This window comes from Lygodium microphyllum, unplaced genomic scaffold (assembly GCF_053477565.2).
Source record: "Lygodium microphyllum isolate KBCC unplaced genomic scaffold, Lygodium_microphyllum_v1.1.10 scaffold_38, whole genome shotgun sequence".
Classification (NCBI taxonomy): Eukaryota; Viridiplantae; Streptophyta; class Polypodiopsida; order Schizaeales; family Lygodiaceae; genus Lygodium; species Lygodium microphyllum.
The window spans coordinates 604,573-614,161 of record NW_028229521.1 but is presented as its reverse complement, the minus strand read 5'-3'; positions in this window follow the sequence as shown (position 1 = coordinate 614,161).

Genomic DNA, 9,589 nt, shown 5'->3' with positions numbered 1-9,589 from the left:
TTCAATTTAGCTTTAAACTTGACTATTGATTCTTGAGTATGCACGTGTGCGCATGATAAAAACCATAGAATTAAGAATACACATTGAATCATTAAGCAAATTAAGTATGTTACAGTGAATGATTCATCTCATCTTGAATGAGATCAGCCCTTGCTAAACTATCTACTTCTAGGTCTATGTTACCAAGAGGCAACAAAACAAATAAGTCTATCCCACTATCAGATGTGTTGCTATATTGCTCAATAACTTCATCAATATCATCGACAATCACATTATTGTCTTCTTATGCATTTCCTTGAACATCCTTGTGTCCATGGGGTCCAACAGGTGATTGATCTTGAGTTCAATCCAATACGGAAGACAAAAAAATATAGAGAACCTAACAAACAAATAATATATTATGTAAACAATTCATCATGCTAAATACTTTAAAGTCAATCGAGAGAAATGCACTTCTTATCGACTCATGCTGAGTGGAGGGCGGCTGTCGGCATTAATCCATCTCTCCTTCCAATCTCGAATGGTTACAAATTGTGGAGTCATTCCATTAGTAGGGAGAACATATTTGGGATGGTCAATAGGAACAAATCGATGATGATTGTCGTAGATAACCTTCTTTAAACATGCCGGCCTAGAGGAAACTAGAGAGGGACCGCAAATAGGACATGCATGATATCCTGATGTGGTTAAACCTGAACAAACAAGTGAATTAATAAAATGCAATTGATTCAAGTCTTGAATTTCAAATATAGAGTTATATACATGTACGTGAACACTCTCCGTATCCTGGAAAGTCATGCATGGTCCACAACAACATGGCCTTCAATGTGAAATCTCTAGAGGATGCAGATGCACTTGTATCTTGCACCTCAATACCTTCCCATAACATTTCTAACTCTTCAATCAAAGGCTCTAAGTAAATGTCCATGTTTTTTACCTTATGCTTTCCAGGAATCAAAAGGGACAATATTACATGTCCCTTTTTAATTGCCATGGATGGAGGAATATTATAGTTCACCAATACCACTGGCCATACACTGTATGATGTGCTTTTGATGCCAAATAGATTGATTCCATCCATACCTAAACCAAATCTCAAATTTATTGGCTCTTCTTTGAAAACGGGCCACAAATTATCTATATGTTGCCATGCCAGTGTGTCTGCAGGGATCCTCCATTTTCCATCACTTGAACGATGACTGGCATATCATAACATGAGCTTTCCAATAGACTTACACTTGAACATAAGTTTTATACGTGGAATAATCGGAAAATGTCGCAAAACCTTATGAGGCACAGCACTACTTCCCAAACTCCAATTGCAGGTACTCCACATGCAAGTACTCCACGTGCAGCACCTGTACATGCATCGGCTGAAGCACAAGCGTCAGTCGATACACGTGCATCTGCAGAAGCATGTGCATCCAGCGAGGCAGAGGGTAGTCGATAGAGAGGGAGGAGGGAGAGTCGAGGGGGAGGACGAGGCTTGTGTGGGGGTTTCCTAGGAGGTGGCGAGCGATCACCCTCACCAGTAGATCACGTAGAGGAGCATGTACGCCAATACTATAGAGTTACAGATACTGGTGGCATCTTCCATGATGATGAAGGAAGGGATGTAATGGTGTACATGAGGAGCGTCGTGCATGCGACGTATAAATATTATTTCGTCTACTTCAAAAATCAGAAAAGCGGCTTGTGGAAGGAGGTGTTGAGGACAGTCCATAGGAGGTACCCAAATCCTGAGGGTCAGCGATTCTCGGATGATTGGGGACGCACAAAAGTGAGGTATTTGCTTCACAACAAAAGATCCCATCTCATGACACGCGCCAGGGACTCACTGTGGAGGCAGGAGGAGGGGCATGGAGCCTATAGCCAACCACCTATGTGCCACCGCATAGAGTGGAAGAAAGCCAAGAAGAAAGCAGCAGAGAAAGTGAAGAGTCGCCAGCACGCAGAGGCGTGACACATCCAAATGGAAACCATGGGATCGTCGCATTATGGATCGGGCGGCAGAGAGACGTGGGACGAAGAGTTTGTAAGTATATTTTGATTTCTAGTTTTTTAAAATTTATATTTCTTTCAATTCTTTATATAATTTGTTCTAATACATTGTGTCTCATAATTGTTTGTATATATCATGATTGTTTTCCAGACTACTATCGTTGGTAGGATACCTATTCCTAGAGAGGTAGGTTACCATCGAGGCCATAATCGCGCAGCCACATGGCTTCACTTCTATGAGGAGGGTCTCATCACTGAGGACCAATACAACCGGGCTATGAGGATTCGACAGCCAGAGGAGGTATGTTTTTCTTACTTTCCTATTAAACTTATAGCTAATTATAACTTTTTCTCCACCATGTCTACGTAAGCAACCTTGATCTTTTGTGTGTGTAGGCGAACCCGGATGTGGAGCATAGCGAGGAGGGGGATAGCGATACTAGTAGCCATGGTGGTGCTAGCGAAGATGTTTCTTCTTCAGATTCGTAGAGGAGCACCATACCTCCTCTATGGCCTTGTTTTCTTGTATATGTATTATCCATCTTTAAGCCTACTGCTTGCGGCCACGCTTTAGGTCGCAAGGACTTAAACTCCCCATGTAAATGCTTTTGATCTATAATGAATACATGGACTTTTATTTTCAATTCTCGTGCTTTTAGATCCATTGTCTTTTTCCCAAATGCACAATCTGATGTATGGGAGGGGGAATTTTTTTTTTCCAGTTCTGTTTTGCGCGTCTATCTGCGCGTCTAAATTGCAAAAAATGCGCGTTTATAAGCGCATCTAAAATGCAGAGTACACACGCTCATACACGCGCTAGATAATTCAAATTTAAAAAAAAATTAAATATCTTTTTTTTAAAAGGAGATTTTTTGTTTTCCGTTCGCATCTATGGGTGCTTGTAAAAGCACGTCTACGGGCATGTCTATATGCCCGTCTAATTTGCCAGATAGACGCGCTGGTAGACACACAGAATAAATTAAATAAATAACAATTTTGGTTTTTTTATGCGCTTGTATTCACGCATGTATATGTGCGTCTGTTGCGCATCTATTTCTCCGTGTAAATTCCTTTATACATACGATTATAGACGCGAATTTGTAGATGCGCAAATAGACGGCAGATAGACGTGCCCGTAAGATTTTCTCTATATTCAAAAATCGCGTCTAAAAGTGCATCTAAGAGGCCTTTTTGTTGTAGTGGAAACAGAGATCGACTGTGTGATTATCCTATGCCTCCTAATGCGTGAGAATTCAAGGGTTTTCGGGTTGCACTGCTGTAAAAGGAGGCTATGGTAGTGCATCATGTAAAAAGATTGAACCTCCTTATGCTACAGAAACTATGTCTCTAGAAAATCTGTATGTATGCACAGCCAATAGTATGGGCTGTTATAAGTCTCTCCCAACCGTGATTAAAGCTAAAAGAAAATATTTATGTCATTAAAAAGGGTGCTGCAAACTTATGACATGATGGCTGAAAATGAAGATATTTCCGACATTTTTTTGGACTGATTACTACTGACACATTGGCTGAAATATATGCAGCTGTTCATACAGAAATCAAGCTGAAAATCAGTCCATAGAAGTATGTACATTGGATTTTTATCAAACAATTCAAGAATTTGTTAAGCAAGAAGACATTGGTTTAGTCATCAAGGCTAAAGCACAAGTGGCCGAGACAAAATACAAGACGATGGATAAGAAAGTCAAGCCTGTGGGGCAGTCCCACTACCTCCTGAAAGTGAAGTGCTGGTTGATAGGGCAGCAAATGAGCCAAGTCTTCATGATCCTTCCTTCTAGCATTGGTCACAAGTTCACATTTGAAAGTATAAAAGAGCTCAAAATATGTGAAATTTATTTCCTTTCGCCGGCTGAAAAACACTAAGCATGCAAAGAAGAAGAAAGGAGCACATGTCTGAGTTTTAGGTAATAAAAGGTTACAACTATAGGTAATGAAGGAATTTCATGAAAGCTTGTGGACTGGCCATAGAGGTATATGAGGAACCTTTATTAAAGTCAAAGAAAAATAATGGTGGCAGAACATATATCGAGATATAGAGCATTTTGTTGAAACTTGTTATGCGTGTCAGATGTATTCTATGGTCAAGCATTGAGATGGGTTACAACCGACTTATCCCTTGTCTATACATTATAGATGGGTTATTGATCTTGTAACCATGCCTACAGGGATATGGAATATGTAGTATTTAGTGCTTACAAGAGAAGATCTAACCAATCAAGTTGAAGGTAAAGCTTTAACAACCAAGACCACTCAAGTTGTTTGTCACTTTTTGTTTGAAGAAGTATTTTGTAGATATGGCTATGTTGGCAAGGTAACCGCTAATAGAGAAGAATTGGATGCCGATGAAGCACGCAACTTCTTTGCTCAATTGGATATCAAGTTGGCTTTGACATCAGCCTACAATCTTGAAGGCAATGGAAAGAGTAAGAGAGGACATCAACCTATTCTCAAAGCTCTAGCAAAGTTTTGTAGAGGAAAGATCAAAGAATGGCCTAAAACGCTATCTTTTGCATTATGGGGGCTGACCGGACTACTCACAGTATAGTGACTGGCTATATGCCAGCTGAACTTATGCATGGACAACAACCAATTATGCCAATTGAAGAATCTATTCTCACATGGAGTTTTCTACCTTGGGATGAACACATCAGTAGAGAAGAGTTGCTAACTTTGTGCATATGGCAGCTAGAAAGAAGGCCTGAAGATGTTCAAGCAGCTATGAAGAAGTTAAAAACAGCAAGACTAAAAAACAAAAGAAGATTTGATAGGCAACATCGATTTTGGCCAAGAGCTATCCAAGAAAATGACTAGGTGCTTGTCTATGTCAATAGCTTAGATAATTAATACAGTGCTTCTAGGAAGATAGTAAAGCGTTGGTTTGGTCCGTATGTGGTAAAGGTCGTTCATGACAATGCCACATATTCATTGGCTAAATTGGATGAGACAAGCATGAAGATACCCATAGCTGGAAAAAGAATCAAGCTCTTCAAACGAAGAGAAAGTTCAACATATGAGTTAGAAGACTTGGATATAATTCAAGAGCATGAAGACATAGAGGAAGAAGAAGAGGCAGAAGATGAAGACATTGACATGGCAGAAGATACTTCTTCTAACACTATAGATTTGTAAGACTTTGGCACATACCAAAGGATGTGTAGGTTAGGAGGGGGATAACCCACGCGGCCTGTTTTTAGAGATCGTTTTTCTATTGCGAGATATTTTAAAAATGGATTTTTCAAAAAACATCTTTTTAAACTGTACTTTTAACTTGTGGTCCATGCAACCACCTTGAGTCATAGATAAGGAGAGTTCATTAGATTGTCGTGGGCCTCAACCTTAAGATTGAATTCCACACAAAAGCTCGTGTCATTTTAGACCTTAGAAAGAGAAAATCACTTCTCTCCTCACTTCCAGAGGATCGCGTCTCTCATCTTTCTTAATGAGAGAATTCCCTCTTGTCTTTCTTAATGAAAGAAAATACCTTAAACCTTGACTTGTAGGGGAGAGGATGACCCCAAATGAATGCAATGCTCATTACACACAAGTAAACATTCCCAGGCATCCTTGCATACACACATAAATACATATACACAATGCTAATGCACTTCCTCTTCTTAGAACTCAATCCATCTTCATTTATGTGTAACTCCTTGGTTCTTGTGTACACTCTTACACTTTGTAGACACTTCTTTCCCCCTTCATAACTTGTACTGCATGTACCAGATATCCCTGTCACAATGCTCTAATCACCCCATTAAGTGATGCACTAGGAATACTAATCTCTAAATGGTCTCATGGCCATGGTAGATCATCATCAACACTTAAAGAAAAGTGAGTCATTAATTTATTGATATGAATTTATTAAATAGTGACAATGGCCTAGCTTCATCTTATAATTATTGCTCTAGTTCTTTTAAAGATTATTGATTAATTTTTGGAATTGATCTAGTTCTAAGTAGGCTTCTTTTTCCATATTCTGCAAGCACATTTGGATCCTTGATCTTGCTCATCATACCAATGATGCATATGCTATGTGGTATTTACCACATTGTACATGCATACCATGGCCTTGACTAAAAATTTGTAGACCTTCTTGTTTCTCCAAAAACATTATCATCTCTGTGTTCCACCTAATAGAATACCCTCCAAGATATCTTGATGTCAAGGTCTTCAATGTAAAAAGAGGGAACTTTGCATTGTCCATTGAGAACTTGTGATAGAAAACAACAAACTTTGGAAAGGTAAGGTCTTTGATATAATGGCCCAAGACAAAGTCCTTGCCTAAACCTCCCTTCTGTTTGTCATCTGCATAACCAATGAACCCATCCTCGTACATGACAAGCTAAGAAATAGCAAAGATACCTAGTAAATTATTATGCAATTCTTACATAAATCAATATATTATCCAAATGAGCATAGCCCATGAAACTAACCTTCTAACTTTCATGTGAAACCAACTCCTTCTCACTCCATATTTGAATGCTTGATTGGCCGATTGGAAAAGACTTAAGAGTTGACTCCTTGTTTGATCTTCCCAAGTGAGATACATTCAATTTTTTTTGTGTTGCTTTGAACTCTTCCTCAAAAGGAAGGGACTCACTCATATCGAAGTGCATCCTTGTATATCATGGTCAAAGTCTCTACTATTGTGGAGTAGTATTTCGTTTCCTTGATATTTGAATCCACAAGCAGATACTTATCCCAATCTAAAACCATAAAGTCAAAATATGTTTCAAGATTCTATGCAATAATGTCTAGGTCGTAGTCCTCCCTAATGTTAAAAAGGGCTTGGATATCAATCAAGAGAACATATTGCCTTTCGCCCAATAGGGAAAGTGGGGAGCAAAGCTATAGGAACATCACCATCATCCTCCTCAGCCTCTTGCTCATCAACAAAACCCACCTCTTTGTTCTCTCTTCTCAAAGCTTCAACATCAAGTTGAGGACTTTGATCCCTCTCACTAGCCACATATACTAGCTAGGATACCTCTTGCACCTCATCAATCTCCACTTCAACAAGCTATTGTATATCTTTTGGGTCTTGGACAAGCTCTTTCCCTTCATCCCTTAGCAACACATTCAGAAAACAAACAATCCCATGAAAGTACTCAACGATACAACACTTCTAATTGTGTACAAAAAACTATAGATTTGTCTTCTTCATGCCGTTAGGAACCCTTAGCACTATCCTATTAAACCATTTCCTTAGGGGCTTTTCAGCAAAGACATCGGTCATATGAACATACTAAAGGCCCTCAATATGAACCTCTCTAGTAGATGTTCGCTCCACAAAAGTGGCCTCTTGTTCCTCAAGATAGACTTGTGAGGCCCTGATCCATTCCTCCACAATGGTAATGATAGAAAACACATGCAATACATGTGGTAACAGATGCTCTTGTCCCACTTGAGAAAGAAAATCTAGAAGCATATCCTCAGGATTGCCTCCACTAATCCTAGGCTCTTACGCAGGAGCATTAAGAGTGCCTTCACTCCTTACAAGCTTGTGAACTCCCTCCACATGCTGCACCTCGGTATCATCCATCTGTAAATACAACTATATGAGAAAATCCAATCGGCAAAGGGAGTCCATAGGTTGGACTCACATGATGCAAGGCAGGGAGGGTCTCAAAATCTCGAGGACTCCATCTCGCGTTTGGGGGGGGGGGGTCCGGGCAACACAGTATTAAGGGCTTTTTCATAAACTGAAATACCCTAGAGAAACATTAGATAGGTAGAGATTTTTTAGCTTAGTTGTTTGTGTAATTGTTTTTCTTCTTGTTTTGTAGCTGGAATTTTTGTATTTTTCTAGAGTTGGAATTGTTTATGTTGTTTTATTTGGATTCTTTGAGCTTGAAAAATTGATAGTCTTGGTTGAGATTGGTGTTTTTTTTGGACAAATTGGAGTAGGACTTTGATTGTAGTTTATTGGACATCCTAAAAGATGTATATTTTCTTACCGATATCTTTGCACATCACCGGGATTATGGATTCATGAGCACTTTACGTTGCACTTGTCGTCAGATACACTACACTTAGAGCTTGTCTCCTGATTTTATCAATTACTTTCATGCCATGGGTTGGGTTGATGCACTCATTGTACCATCATTGAGCACTAGCATGGCATGATGCCCACTGCAGCTATACGCAGTAAACCTTAGATGCACGCGTACTTACGAGAGCACCTTCATTGTGCATGCACAATTTTTTTACACGCACGAGAGTTGGAATATTCATCACTAAAATAGGAACCGTTGGATGAGTGGGAAGGTGGATGGGTGAGTTTGAGGGTCATGAAGGATGTCTACAGTTGTGAGATAGGCTGTCTTACCATATTTTTGTTGAGTGATCGTGAGATTTTGGGTGGGTGGTGCGGAGTACAACATTTCTTCTTTGCTGAGATATGAGAGGTGAGGATAAGGATTGTAAAGTAATCAAAGAACTGTTTGCATTTTGCATAACGCATGAGCCCTCGTAGTTAGGCTAGGCACTATATATTTAGTGCATCCATCTTTTTGTGTATTGCATGGATTGTGTGACTCCATGGCATTGCTTTTGACTTAGCACCTTTTCAATACCATGATTGAGTGAGCATGAGGTTCATCTTCAAAAGCATGTTTTTGGATAGGACACATTGCATGATATAAAAAGCAGATACATCAGGAAGAATCAATACTCTAATGGGATTCTGAAGAGACTAGAACATTCCTTGAAAAGGTATTGAAAACCCAAGAAAGAAAGCTTGAGTAATTGGGATGGTTGTTTCCTACATGGATGGGACTTGGGTTCTCAGAAAATGAGAATTGCAGGGATTTATGGAATAATATCTCTAAGTGCAAGTCCTCATGTGGAAAAAGATGGTGGTTGTAATATTGGGAACTAGAACGAATGCTTGCTAGATGCAGAAACAAAGTACCAAGGAGTAACAACTTGATCTGGCACTACAACAAAAAGGCTCCATAGATGCGCTTATAGACGCAATATTTAAACTGTGAAAAAAAATATCGGGCGCATTTATTACCACGTCTACCTCTGCATCTACAGTATCACGTCTAAAAGTGCGCTTATAGTCAGAGTTAGATGCCCACGTAGATGCGCATATAGACACGCGTATTGACGCGCTACGTAAATATATAATCATATTTATAAAAAAAAGTGGATCTATACACGTGTGTATCTACCACTACAACAAAAAGGCCTCATAGACGCACTTTTAGACGTGATTTTTGAATATAGAGAAAATCTTACGGGCGCGTCTATCCGCCCGTCTATTTGCGCGTCTACCGTATCGCGTCTATAATCGCATGTATGAACGAATTTACACGCAAAAATAGACGCGCAATAGACACACATATACACGCGTGAATACATGCGCATAATAAACCAAAATTGTTATTTATTTAATTCATTTTGCGCGTCTATTTTGCAGTTAGATGGGCATATAGACACGCTTATAGACGCGCTTTTACAAGCACTGGTAGATGCGAACGAAAAACAAAAAAATCTCCTTTTAAAAAAAAGATATTTAATTTCTTTTTTAAATTTGAATTATCTAGTGCGTGTATAAGCA